Here is a 15421-nt window from a genome sequence, read left to right as displayed (position 1 = left end):
TTCATTAGGTAAGTCATTTTAAACAATATAATTAGCACCTACCACACAAAATAATACCCAAGATCTTGATGCTGAGTAAAAACAATGGTAAACAGCAATGCACTTGTCAAAATGAAGAAATTACAGTGAAATGACCAATAGTAACACCCAGAAATGTGCATGGGATCCAGCAATATGCTATTCAGTGTTGTTTTTTCCTGTTTTTTTTTTTTTTTTTTTTTTTTTTTTTTTTTGAGATGGAGTGTCCCTCAGCTGCCCAGGCTGGAGTGCAGTGGCACAATCTTGGCTCACTGCAACTACTACCTCCCAGGTTCAAGTGATTCTCTCGTCTCAGCCTCCCTGAGCAGCTGGGATTACAGGCACCCACCATCATGCTGGACTAATTTTTGTATTTTTAGTAGAGACAGGGTTTTACCATGTTGGTCAGGCTGGTCTTGAACTCCTGATCTCAGGTGATCCACCCACCTTAGGCCTCCCAAAGTGCTAGGATTACAGACATGAACTACCGTGCCTGGTTTCAGTGTTATTTTTTTTTAATGACTTAATTAAAGGGGAAGATTACAAACATCATTATATCCACTTTGTAAAGTTATGAAAATAAAACAAAGCAAGAGAATATTGAATACTAGTTTCAGGATGAAGGTTATCTTGGATGATGGTATCATTGTTAAATTTGTACAAATTTATGCAGTATATGTGCAATTTTGTTACATGCACACATTGCATACTAGTCAAGTCAAGGATTTTAGGGAATAATAATGATATCTTGGAGGCAGGTAGAAGAATGGAACAATGGGGGCAGGGAAAACCTCATAATTAGGCCTACGTTATTTTTAAACTTCTTTCTTTTTTTGTTTTTTACCTTTTAGGTTCAGGGTATATGAGCAAATTTTGTTATAATAGGTACACTGTGTCATGGGGATTTGGTGTGCAGATAGTTTTGTCACCTAGGTATATAAGCAGAGTACCTAACAGCTATTTTTTTTTTTGATCGTCTCTCTCCTCCTACACTCCATCCTGAAGAAAGCCCCCGTGTCTGTTCTAGTATTCTTGTATTCTCATTGTTCAGTTTCCACTCGTAAGTGATGACATGTGTTACTTGGTTTTCTGTTCCTGTGTTAGTTTGCTTAGGATGATGGTCTCCAGCTCTATCCATGGTGCTGCAAAGGATATAATCTCATTCTTTTTATAGCTGCATAGTATTCTATCGTACATATGTACCACATTTATTTAACCAGTCTACCATTGAAGGTCATTTAGGTCGATTCCATGTCTTTGTTGTTGTGATTAGTGCCGCAATGAACGTATGTGTGTATGTGTCTTTATGGAGGAATAATTTATATTATTTTGGGTATTTACCCAGTAATGGGATTGCTGGGTCAAATGGTAATTCTGTTTTAACTTCTTTGAGAAATTGTCCCACTTCTTTCCATAATGGATGAACTAATTTACACTCCTACCAGCAATATATAAGTGTCCCCTTTTCTCAGCAACCTCCTCAGCATCTTTTGTATGGTACTGTAAAATGTCTGCTCTAACCAGTGAATCTGTCTCAAATGAAATAATGGAGCTATGAATTAATCTCATCATTACTGGTTATTTCTGTCATGGTTTTAATTTGACTTTTATTTGACTTTTGTCGCTGGTTTTTATTTGACTTTTAATAAGAGCCATTTTGACTGGTGTGAGATGATATCTCATTGTGGTTTTGATTTGCATTCATCTAATAATCAGTGATGTTGAGCATTTTTTCAGTGTTTGTTGGTTGCTTGTATGTCTTCTTTTGAGAATTGTCTGTCCATGTCCTTTGTGCCCTTCGGTTTTTTTTTTTTTTTTTTTTTTTTTTTTTTTTGAGACGGAGTCTTGTACTGTTGACCGGGCTTGAGTGCAGTGGCACGATCTTGGCTCACGGCAACCTCCACCCCCTGGGTTCAAGGGATTCCCCTTCCTCAGCCTCCCAAGGAGCTGGGATTATAGGCATCTGCCACCAAGCCCAGATGATTTTTTATGTTTTTAGTAGAGACATGGTTTTACCATGTTGGCCAGGGTGATTCACCTGCCTCGGCCTCCCAAAGTGCTGGGTTTACAGGCATGAACCACTGTGCCCAGCCCTTTGTGTACTTCTTACTAGAGTTGTTTGTCTTTTGCTTATAAATTGATTTCAGTCCCTTATAGGGGCTGGATATTAGACTTTCGTCAGATGCATACTTTGCAAATTTTTTCTTCCATTCTGCAGGCTACTGTTTACTCTGTTGATAGTTTACTTTGCTATGTAGATGATTTTTGGTTTAATTAGATCCCATTAGTCAATTTTTGCTTTTGTTACAATTGCTTTTGGTGTCTTTGTCATGAAATATTTGTTCTTTCCTATGTTTACAATAGTATTGCTTAGGTTGTCTTCCAGGGTTTTTATAGTTACAACTTTTACATTTAAGTCTTTAATCCATCTTGTGTTGACTTTTGTATATGGTATAAGGCAGGGATCCAGATTCAGTCTTCTGTACATGGCTAGCCAGTTATCCCAGCACCATTTATTTATTACATTAGGGAATCCCCCTGCTTGTTTTTGCTTTCCCAATTGCTTGTTTTTGCCACCTTTATGGAAGCTCAGATGGTTGTAGGTGTACGTCCTTACTTATGAGCGCTCTATTCTGTTCCATTTGTCTATGTGTCTATTTTTACACCAGTACCATGCTGTTTTTGTTACTATAGCCCTACAGCATAGTTTCAAGTCAGGTAGCATGATGCCTCCAACTTTTTTCTTTTTGCTTGGAATTAGCTATTTGGGCTCTTTTTGGTTCCATATGAATTTTAAAATAGTTATTTTCTAGTTTTGTGAAGAATGTCATTGGTAGTTTAATAGGAATAGCACTGAATCTTTAAATTGCTTTGGGCAGTATGGACCTTCTAATAATACTGATTTTTCCTATCCATGAGCATGGAATGTTTTTTCATTTGTTTGTGTCATCTCTGATTTCTTTGAGTAGTGTTTTGTAACCTCTTTATTTTCAACTCAAACATTATCTAAAATTTAAATATTACCACACTGCATTCAGCCTTCTGTGGAATTTCTTTTTACTTTGCAGCTCCAAGCTGTTCGGGAGTATAGACATACCATTTATGGTATTGCACACAAAACTGTCTGCTTCAAACTAGGGAGGTATTAATGTCCCTTTTATAGCCTCTTTATGACAGAAATAACCAGTAACGATGAGATTAATTCATAGCTCCATTATTTCATTTGAGACAGATTCACTGGTTAGAGCAGACATTTTATGGTACCATACAAAAGTAAACTGACAATATTTAGATAAAGATTCTCACAAAAATTTGGTAAGCACAGCACATGCCATTTGTTACAATAATGTGTAATTAAACTTTTTGAAGGAAAATCTTATTGTGACTTTAAAGAAATATATAATTAACAAAGGTTTTTTTTTTATTCCCACCTTTTCTTTCCAGAGAAAGAAAAGATTATTGAATATTTGATGAATATCTGTAAAAATTAAGATTGTTAAATGGATAAGAAGAGCCCTGAAACTGATTGCAAATTAATATTCTCTCCCTAAGGTCCAGAATGTTCTATGATCTCCTCCTTCTCCTTGGTCTTGGAGTTTTTAGGAATAGATTAATTACTAAATGCCTTTTCAATAAAGCAGGTTAACATTCAGGCAAGATCACATAGTCTGTTTTCTCCCTGCTCTTTCCTGCGAAATGAAACTGTGAACCGTGGAAATAACCCTGGAAGCAAGCTAGAAAGAGCTCTGAAAGATAGTAGAATACATTCTTGTTTGGAACCCCAGGATTTGAGGAACAATATATTGGTATGGCACCTTAATGTCTTCCCACCCAACAGGAGAAGGTAAACCAGACTTTATTTCCTGATCCCCAACCTAGGAACAGAAGGCAGCCCACCTACTCATTTCTCCTCAGGAGATAACAGGAACCCTTTTGACAATGTCAAGGAAGCCCAACAAAATGGAGGATGAATCAGGATTCTCACCAACAATAAGTAGCTGTTAGAAGCACTCTCTGAGACTAGATCTTTTACAGGGAGACACCAAGGCAGGTAAAGCTGAACCAGCAAAAGACACCCAACCACTGTAAGTGGCCAGGCCTGGGATACCTTTCAGCCTCACAGATCTGAGACTCTCCTCCCCTGCCTAGAGACACTGGGACAGCAGAAGACACTGCAAGGGGGAATTCTCAGTACATCAAGGACATGGCCCAGAAAGTGGTCTATGTCTCCTAAAGGCGAAAGCAATGCTTTCCAACATAAAAAGTGCCTAGTCGAAGAAGCATCTGTATCTATGTATGCTTGTGACTCTTTTCTTCCACCAGCAAATGCTGGGCAAGTGGGAGTAAGAGGAAAGACAGATGCAGATGGAGGCATTAGGTTTGGGAGATGCTTTGTCCCTGTGGGCTTCAGATCTGCCTCTTAATGAGGCGACACCCAGTGGATTGGCTTGGGAAAATCCTTTTTACCAGCTCAGACAGGACCAAAAGTGAACAGCTGAAGTCCCAGTGGCACCAAATATACAAACTAGACTGAAATAACACTGCAAAGCCTCTGGTAATGTAACCAGTCACTGGGAACACAGCTCACAAAAGTGAGCAAAAACCTGTGTTTTAAACCTAAACATGACAGCTGTTGCTGTCAATTTAACTAGGACCCAGAATCTTTTTTTTTTGAGCCATAGTCTTGCTCTGTCACCCAGGCTGCAGTGCAGTGGCACAATCTCAGCTCACTGCAACCTCTGCCTCCCATGTTCAAATGATTCTCCTGTTTCAGCCTTCTGAGTAGCTAGGACTACAGATGCCCACCACCACGCCCAGCTAATTTTTGTATTTTTGGTAGAGACAGAGTTTCACCATATTGGTCAGGCTAGACTTGAACTCCTAGCTTCAGGTGAGCCCGCCTCGGCCTTCCAAAGTTCTGGGATTACAGGTGTGAGCCATTGCATGCAGCCCAGAATCTTTTAATATAAGAGACAAAATATTCAAGATACAATAGAAAATCACTGGTAATACAAAGAAGTAAGAAAATCACAAATGGAATGAGAAAAAGCAATTAATTGACTTCAGCAATGAGTTGAATCAGATGTTGGGATTGTCTCAGGAGCATTCGAAAACATATATCATTAATATACTTTTAATATGTAAATATACATTAAACATCAGAGTATGGGATGCAACTAAAACAGTACATAAAAATAAATTTACATCAGTAAAAGCTATAAATGAGTAAAAGTTTCAAATTAAGAATCAAAGTTACTACCTCAAGAAATCAGAAAAACAAAAACAAAATAAGCTTAAAAAAAAAAAAAGACTGTCAAGGTTGGTCCAAAAGCTAGACCGTTTTATGTACTCATCAACAAAGTATGAGTGATTCAGTTCCACCACATCCTCACCTGCATTTGGTGTTGTCACTATTTTTATTCTAGCCATTCTGATAAATATGTAGTGATATCTCATTACGATTTTAATTTGCATTTCCTTAGTGACTAATAAAATGTTGAGCATTTCTTCCTATGCTTATTTGCTTAAATGACCACATTTCTTTTATTCTTTAATATATAAATGCTATTTATATCTAATACTTGCCTGCCATTTGTATTTATCAACCTATTTGTCCTTCTTCATTTTACTTTCAACCTGTGTCCTCACATTTTTGCTAGGTAAACAACTTTTTATGTAACTCTTTAGTCTAATTTTTAAACTCAATATTGTCGTCTGTATTTTTTTCATTGGCAGCTGGGTACATTTACATTTATTGTAGTTGTTGATATATCTGAATTTGACTGTTATGATCTCAGCTGTACTTTCTAAAAATGTTGTCTATCATTCCTTTCCTTATTTTTTTTCTTTTTTATTTTTTTGGCACACTAAATTCTTTTCTGCTTTTTGCCTCCACTGGTTTCAAAATAATACATTGTATTTTTATCAGTTAGTGGCTACCCTGAAAACTTTTCTTGAACTAGTCAGAATGAATCCATTAAACAGACGAAAACCTTACTCACTTGAACAGGAAAAATTTAATATAAATAATTATACTAAAAAGTGCAAGTAAGATTATACAAATCAAGTCAAATATATCGACAATCACAGTGAATGTAAATGAATGCAACTTCCTTAAAAATGCAGACCATAAAATAATATACAGTTAAAAATTCAATATAAAGATGTTTTAACTAGTAAATGGTAGTTAATTACAAAGGTGCTAAAAGAAAACACTATGTGTTCCAAAAATAGCAGTTATAAAAGAATGGCTACTAACTCTAGGATCAGGAAGAAAGGACAATGAAAGCACTAAGGTATTAAAAAAGGACCTCCCTTTCTAAGGCTGAGAATATTACCTCTGGAGGAAGGTGTGGCTACTACAAGAACATGTAGCCTGTATATGGTAAAGAAAACTACCAGCAGGCTCTGGCCCAAACTGGTCTTTAGAAAGAGAGTACCCTGAAGACGCAGCTGGCATTGCCAGGAAAGTAGTCCACTGATGGGAAAGCAGTCCACCAATGCTGCCCTGAGAGGAGGCCCAAGGTGTAGGTGGAATTACCAGTGGAAGTCACTGGTAACTAGAGTTACTTGGAAGCTGCTAGGTGGGGAATGTGAGCTGATAGTGGGTAGAACACCGTCTGAGGATTACTCGAATCCCATAACAAAATATATATATATATATTATAATTATAATAAATGGAGGATTGAAACTTGGAATACTTCTAAGGGTATTGCTTGGCACTATAACTCCAGAACTCGCTATTCACAAAGCCTAGGACTGTATCAGTTAGCAAAGGGAAATGTTCAAAAGTTAGAGTGCTCCAGCTTCACAAGCAGGACAAAAAGAGTGGTTTGAAGAAAGACAATAATTGGAAAACTGGCATAAAAGCTTAAAAAACTTTAGTATTCACTATTGAAAGCTTCTCCCAGCCAACTTCAAAATCTTATAATACTTAAATTACCTTTGTCTCTTTGATATACATATGATTAATATGTATTTCAGTATTTGTATTTTTAATAACACTACTTATTTTTATTATCTTTGATTTTAAATAGAAATGGAAAATTGTATGTTTAGATGTACCAACACATTGCCCCATTTCTTTGCTTTTCAGTCTTTCTTCAAGTTCAGACATTCCTTCTGTCATGATTTTTTTCTTTTCTTCAAATAAATATTTATAAATGTCTTTAGAATGTAGGAATAGTAATGATAAACTCGTTTTTCATTTAATATTTTAAACATTCTCGGAAGATAATTTAATTAACATAAATTAATAGAAGCGATCATTGAGAAGTCTGTAAATACTACTACTGTTAATATCTTTTCTTCTTTAGTTTTAGTTGTATGATGTGTCCTGATATAGATTCTGTGTTAGATATACTGCTTAAACTACATTCTGCTTTCTATATCTATGGATTTATCTGTTCTTGAAACTATATGCTCACCATGCTCTCAAATGGTGCCTATTTCCCTTCCTTTTTATTCTCAAGAACTTGGATACCAGTTAGATATAAGACACTCTCATTTTATTCTCTATTTCTCTTCATCATTTCTCTTTTTATTTGTATTTCCTTTGTACTATATTCTGTGCAGTTTCTTTACATTTACATTCCAATGTCCTGATTATTTCATTGACTATGCTTTGTTTACTGTTAACCTATCCATTGTTTTAAACCATATTTTTAATTTCTAAAAGTTACATTTAATTCTTTCTATATATGCTTGGATCATTTTTTATAGTCTCTCCTTCTTTTTCCTGATAGTCTGTTTTATGTTTTAATCATTTTATATTTGTCTCTTAATAATTTAAATATATGGGCCGGGCATGGTGGCTGACACCTGTAATCCCAGCACTTTGGGAGGCTGAGGTGGGCAGATCACTAGGTTAGGAGATTGAGACCACCCTGGCCAACATGGTGAAACCCTGTCTCTACTAAAATACACACACAAAAAAATTAGCGGGCTTGGTGGCATGCGCCTGTAGTACCAGCTATTCAGTAGGCTGCGGTAAGCAGGTGGAGGTTGCAGTGAGCTGAAATTCAGCCACTAAACTCCAGCCTGGTGACAGAGACTCCGTCTTCAAAAAAAAAAAAAAAGAGAGGCCAGGCGAGGTGGCTCACGACTACAATTCCAACACTCTGGGAGGCCAAGGAAGGTGGATCATGAGGTCAGGGTATCGAGACCATCCTGGCTAACACGATGAAACTCCATTTATAATAAAATACAAAAATTAGCCGGGTGTGGTGTCGCATGCCTATAATTTCAGATACTCGGGAGGCTGAGGCAGGAGAATCCTTTGAACCAGGGAGTCAGAAGTTGCAGTGAGCCGAGATCATGCCACTGCACTCCAGCCTGGTGACAGAGGGAGATTCCATCTGAAGAAGAAGAAAGAAGAAAGAAGAAAGGAGAAGGAGAAGGAGAAGGAGGAAGAACAAGAAGAAGAAAGGAGAAGGAGAAGGAGGAAGAACAAGAAGAAGAAAGAAGAAGAAGAAGGGGAAGAAGAAGAAGAAGAAGGAGAAGGAAGAAGGAGAAGAAGAAGGAAGGAAGGGAGAAGAAGAAGAAGAGGAAGAAGGAAGAAGAAAGAAGAAGAAGGAAGAAGAAGAAGAAGGAAGAAGAAGAAGAAAGAAGAAGAAGAAGAGAAGAAAAGAAGGAAGGAAGGAACAAGGAAGGAAGGAAGAAGGAAGAAGAAGAAAATTCAAATATATGAAGCACTAGAGGCCTAAATTCCTATTGATTGTATTAGCAAATGCTCATTTAATGGGTCAATTTCCTCTATGAGATCTTTGGTTTTGATTCATGTATGAGTGATCTAAATTTAATGGAATTCTGGGGTGAAAGTTGAGGATGCCTTCTTCCAAAAAGAATTTACTTTTTGCTTGTGTTTTGAAACAGGGCTCGTTACCCATTAAAAACTACTGTAATCTTGATGCAGCCTTCTGTACCTGGATTTCAGCTCTCTTATCTCCTGCTACTTAAAATATGAACCTCAAGATCAAAGTGCTGATAAAGGCACTGGCCAGCTTTATCATTTACAGGTATTGATCGACTTATGACCTGTGCAACTTACGACCATTCGACTTTACGACCACAATCGCTAGCCACGACTGCTCCGCGTCTGGCAGCGCAAAGGTTGCCCAGTTGGGCGTACGACAGTGCTGACCAGCTTCTGGCAGCACTACCATCTCCACGTGCACCATTTCAACTGTACATATAGCCTACTCAACTTACGACCAAATCGTGTTACGACCGCTCTGCCAGTCCCAATCGTGGTCATAAGTTGAGCACTAGCTGTACTTTCAAATTTGAGTTGCAATTTCTCTCTCTCTCTTTTTTTAAAAAATTTCTCCTGACCATAAAATATCAATTCTATAGATCGAATGGTATGCATTAATCCATAATATTGTATCTAGAACCTCTTTATTTGTATCAGTACAGCCCTTCAGAGCTGCTGATCTGATTACCATCAAAGCAAAATTCTCAGACTTTTTGATTAACTCGATATATGCTGTTGATAGTACTACAACCTGCTGTTTGGAGATCACTGGTGCACACAATTAATGCACTTAAGAACATTTTAGAGTAAAAGTTATGTATTTTGATTACAAATTTTAAAGAATTATCCCTCACTTTTCTTAACTTTTTATCTGATGAACATCATCATTTTTTTCTGAGTTTCCATTTGAAATTTTTAAAGACTTTTAAAAAATATTGATATATAAAATTTAAGATGTTTCAGTGCATGTTCCAGATGATTTGTTTTCATTGCTACCTAAACATTTTCTCCATGTAGACAAAAAATTTAGTTCTCATTAACTTAGTAAAATGAGAACCCCAATTCAAGAGCTACATTTATAGGGACAATAAATCATTGACATTAGAACTCTACTGAAATTTCATGTAAACTAAATGAAATGTATCATATGAATAGTAGTACTGCTAGTATAACTCTTGTTGATTTAGATTAGTCCACAAAATTGAATCATGACTTGTATCATATAATGTTTCATACATAATCCATCACAATAGTGTTAGAAAAATTAAGCCGTTAGACACTCACAAAATATAGTTTATACTGAAAAATCTGTCCCTTTACAAAAGGCAAATACAAAGTTTATATAAAAAATAGAAATACTTGAACCTAAATCTAATTGGGGGAATTGGAACATTTTAGGAATCTATAACTATCATTTTGCATCTTGAACTCTACAGCAAAGACTTAGAATTTTCCATCAAATCCTCAAACATATTTTCTAGTATGTATCCAACAATTCATTGAAGCAGTGATCTTATACATCCTGCACATCACAGTCAGATGACTGGCTTGCTCAAAATAGAAATTCTTGGAACCCATCATAGGCCTACAAAATTAGAATCCTTGGAAAACTGTGTATTTTTAATTTTTAAGACTTTAAGATAATTCCAGAACAAACAATTCAAAAACAGTAGACTAGATAATCTCTGACTTAATTCCTATACTCAAATTATGTGAAATATATTGAATCTTACATTAACCAACAAATGGACACACAGTTATTTAGTAAAATTAAAATGGAAATCTAATTACTGAAAGGATTTGAGGGTTTCTCATCTGGCCATTTATAATGGTAAATGAATGATAAATCATAATTTTTTTCTGGCTAAGATGAATTTCTGTACTGTATTTATCCCCTAATTCCTGTAAGAATTCTTTTTTTAACTGCTATCTCTTTCTGTGTTCTAAAAACCTGTAACAGTCTCAGGTGATTGATTTAGTATACCGAATTTTTAAAAGATTTAATATATAAATATTTTATCTCACAACCATAATGTTCATTTTTTGGAGTTAGGCATATTGCCATATGGTACTATGTTTTCCCACAATTTCTGGAACAGTATTTAAAATGTGTACAAACACATTATTAATGTACAGTAGTTTTATATTATGGGTTATATGTACAATTACTTACAAATGTAATACTGCAATTATATTTAATATGATTCTTTTTTTAGCAGACAGCATGCTGCATTTACAAACAAAAACTATCACACTACTATTGGTCCAGTTTAGGAACTTGGGAATTCATTGGTTTGATTGATTGTGCACCACTGTACCAGAAATGCCTTCTGGGATCTCCTTTCTTTCCAAGTCACAGCTTATGGTCTTTTCCAGAAATCATAGCTATTCTCATTTATAGGGAAAATAAATGTATTATATTGTTCCCTAATTGTTTTGGAAAAAGAAAAGGTGCTTTTCTTGCCTTTACACAAAGGCATCTCCCTCACTCATCTGTCCATGTCTTAAAAATACATAATTAGGTTTTTAAATTAGCATTTTATGTACTAGTATCCCTAAGTATCCCCCCATGTGCATGTGTGTCTATACCCACAAACACACACAATTATAAATATATACATTTATATATGTGCAAATATATATTTGTATAGGTATAAATAAATATATAAATACAGCTATACAAATACATAATATCTAAATATAACAGGTATAATATATATACATAAATATATATATAAATATATATATAAATGTTTATACATACCAAAAAATAGAGACATCGACAGGTACAAGAGCATAGATGCCAGTAGAAAACGAAACAACTTTTAGTGTTTAACACATTTACTTGAATTGTGTTTTGAAATGATAAGGCTTTAGTTCCATATATATAAATTTAATAGGGAAGGAGACATGAGTAGTTAGAAAAGATTTGAATAGCTACATTTCAGAAGACCCGCAAATTTTGTTGTACAGACCAGTTGATGACTTCTAATCTAGATAATCCCTAAATTTTTCCAACTTTCAAAGTCAATAAAATAATTTGAGTTTACATTAATTAATAACTGCATATGCACTTATTTTTAAATGACATATAATCCTAAATTTCAAGAATTTTTGTCTTATTATTCGAAATGTCATCAAGCTAAAAATATTTCTATGAGATTATAGTAAAGTTCTCAACTTTACTGCCTGTTCTTCTATAAACTGTTTCCTTTTTTTTCAGTTTCAAATTTTATTTCATTAACTTAAAAGGTGGACAAAATGTTTATTTCAAATCTAATTGAAATTCATCTGAAACAAGTAACTTATTTCAAGTAACTTATTGTACAGTCCATTGTCAGTTTAAAAATATTCTTTCTTCCAAAAAAAAAAACTGCATTGAAAGACACAAAAATTGGTTTATACTGCCTAAAAGTGAGATGCAAACTTTTGATGTGAATTTGTTTCACTGTCAATTCCGATGATAAAGATGAGAGGCACAAGGGTTCACACTTTAGTTAAATGATGCGAACAAAAAGCTTGTTTTCCTCTGATACAAATTAGAAGCCACCATGTCTCTTACAGTAGTACCACATACTTGATGTTGATACTAGGTTACTTCTTTTTCTTTCCTTTCTCTTTTTTAATTCCCTCTCCTTGTTGAAGACTTTGGTCACCACTTCCTGTTTTTTGTGTCCTTGCTTTTAGTTTAGGTATCATTTCTGCTGCATCAACGTTACTGACTTACATCACGGGAACTGTACAAGTCAGAGGCTGCCATCTTCCTGTTTGAGCTGGATTCTGGACTCTGCCTCTGTATTGGACATCACGATTCCATTCTCTAGAGTACATTTTATTTTTCTCAAGAAATACTTTAAGTCCAGCTGCTGAACATACATCTTGAATCTCTGTAGCTGTAGAATTTTCAACAGCCTTACTTATGGGGATTCACCTTCCCTCTGCAATGGTCTTCTTATTGTTTAAATCAGCAGGATAGATACACATAAACCTGTCCTTGTTGGCTGGGGACCACGTGGCAGCGCAAGCCGTCTTCACAAGACTCCAAACTGCGACAGCCCAGGAGCTGCAGGCAGAAACCTGGGAGGAATGCATCTCTGGGTTTTTATATGAATTGTTTCTTAATTGCTATCACCATGTCTTCTGAACTTTAACAGTAACATTGGGGTTAGCACATCGTTTTAGTTTCATGTTTCCAGTTCTATCTCATTAAATAGAGAAAAGATCCTTGAGTTTAACCACTCTGGCATACACTAATGTTGATTATTAAAGCTCTAGTTAAAACTAAAACACTGTAAATAATAGAAGTTGCCCGGGTTAAGTACTAATCTATCTCAACCAGAATGTAAGCAAACTAGTTTACATTAACCAAAATGTAAAGAATCATTTTATCTTAAATTAGTAATGTATAAATTTAAAAGTGATGTTTATAATTTTAATAATATATAATAAATATACATTTGAAGATGAGTTTGTTCTTGAGAGATTTTGTGTCAAACATAGCTAAAAATAACATGAAATAACATGGGATTCTTTAATAGAGTTGGTTATTTTATGACCTGAAAAATTTACTAATCATTTTGCCTGATTTGGGAAATTTAGAATTCCATTTTGTTTTTTATAGTTGGTAAACATGTAGGTAGAGGCCAAAATAAAAACTTCAAGAACTTCACAAACTTATATGTGATATAATTTTAGAATATTACATTCAAAGAGTTTTGCCAAAAATTTCATCATTTAGTCTGTTGATCTATGAGAACCAAGATTTTTAAAACACTAAGGGTAATATAAACCTGTTTGTCTGTCCATGAACTCCCAATATGCATTGAATATTCATGTAAATAACTGGCTACCATTTTTAAAGAGATATTAAAATTTCACACATTCTCTAAACACTTATACAGAAGAATGCCTTACTTACAGTTACCCAAGCTCCTAATTTCCTCTTATAGAGTGAGTTCTCAGCTTTCATAATTTTATGAATGTAACTCTCCTCTAGGTAATAGGAAAGAGTGTATAGTGCCCATGTTCGCATAGCATGTTGTTATTTAAAAATTGGTTTAAGTGTTCATATAAAATAATTCATTTAACTGAAATTTATATTAAGAAAATGGCTCTTAGCTGTCCAAATTGTCCAGAAGTTTATGTATTTGTGTTTTAAAAATTGACACAAATTTTGCACTTAAAAATCTATCCTATCTTCAGAATACAAGAAGAAAATAAAAAATGATATTAAAATTTTTCATTTCTATATTGATATTTTAAAATAAGAAAATACAGATAGCTTTGGTTTCTTTAATAAATATATTAAAAGTTATAAATATACTAGCTAAGTATACAACAATACAGAAATGAAAATGTCTTTTTCTTAAAGATAATTCCAACTTAATTTATTTCTCTTTCATTGGGAACAGGTTTAAAAACTTCCCAGATAAATTGGCTGTTTGTTTTGGTTATTGAAATTTAATTGATAAATATATGTAACAAAATTTTAGAGTATAAGCATTCAGAAGTTTTATAATTCCAATTATTTGAAGCTTATGAATAGCTAAAAACTTAGTTTTTCTCTCTCTTGTATATTTTGTATAGAACAATTTTCCATAGACCAATAGTTTTAATTTTTTAATTGGGAACATTTAGAAATGTGGGTGTGCTATATTGTGTTGTAACTGGAGAATCAGTTAGAGAAATCATGGTCTGTTGCCAAGATTAATTCTGGCAAGCAACATTGGCATAATATATTAAAGCCCATGTCATAGAAACAGCACCTCAGAAATGGGAACTGGTGATTCAAGATTGGCAGAGTCCCCTAGTGCTTAATGTTAAGAACTAGCTTAAAGGCTGGTCATGATATTGGAGAAGGAATAATTCCTCCTTCCAACATGTTCTTAAAGTCCAAAAATATAGTGGAGATGGCAAAAAATTGTTGAAAAATTACAGCTCTAGAAAATTATGTCAAGAGATGAACTTGGAAGCCACCAATAAATAAAAGTCATAAATAATCACACAAATATTTTTGAAAGCTTTTGACAATTTCTGGATAACATATATTATTATACTCCCTAAGGATATTTGTCTTTATTTTTTATTCTTTTCAGTTATACTTTTACTCTCTTTAGGCTTGTTGATTCCTCATTAAAGATATGGATTCTTTTTTTTTCTTTAAGTTCTGGGATACATGTGCAGAATATGCAGGTTAGTTACACATGTATACATGTGCCATGGTGGTTTGCTGCACCTACCAACTCGTCATCTAGGTTTTAGGCCCTGCATGCATTAGGTATTTGACCTAATGCTCTCCCTCCTCTTGCCTACCTCGTCCCGATAGACCTGGGTGTGTGATGTTCCCCTCCCTGTGTCCATGTGTTCTCATTGTCCAACTCCCACTTGTGAGTGAGAAGATGCAGTGTTTGGTTTTCTGTTCCTGTATTAGTTTGCCGAGAATGATGGTTTTTCAGGTTCATCCAGTCACTGCAAAGGACATGAGCTCATTCTTTTTTATGGCTGCATAGTATTGATACGGATTCATTTTTAAAGGTAACACATTTCATAGGAAAATCTGTGAATAATTTCAGTTCAATTAACTAACTCATGCTCTTCCCATTTAAAAATTTTTGTTCTTATATCCATAAAGTGCTTGTTCTTAAATA

At 34.7% G+C, this 15421-nt stretch overlaps 1 pseudogene across 1 annotated transcript; it reads right to left on the bottom strand.

The window, feature by feature from the left end:
• Nucleotides 1-11992: 11992 nt before the first annotated feature.
• LOC116549896 lies at nt 11993-12866 on the bottom strand (annotated as a pseudogene). The gene has a single exon (XR_004268145.1). The product of XR_004268145.1 is annotated as a signal recognition particle 19 kDa protein pseudogene (transcript).
• Between the last annotated feature and the right edge of the window lie 2555 nt (nt 12867-15421).

Source organism: Sapajus apella, unplaced genomic scaffold (assembly GCF_009761245.1).
Source record: "Sapajus apella isolate SASKATOON/1434 unplaced genomic scaffold, GSC_monkey_1.0 scaffold7, whole genome shotgun sequence".
In the NCBI taxonomy this organism is placed as follows: Eukaryota; Metazoa; Chordata; class Mammalia; order Primates; family Cebidae; genus Sapajus; species Sapajus apella.
This window is presented reverse-complemented; position numbering and strand designations above follow the sequence as displayed.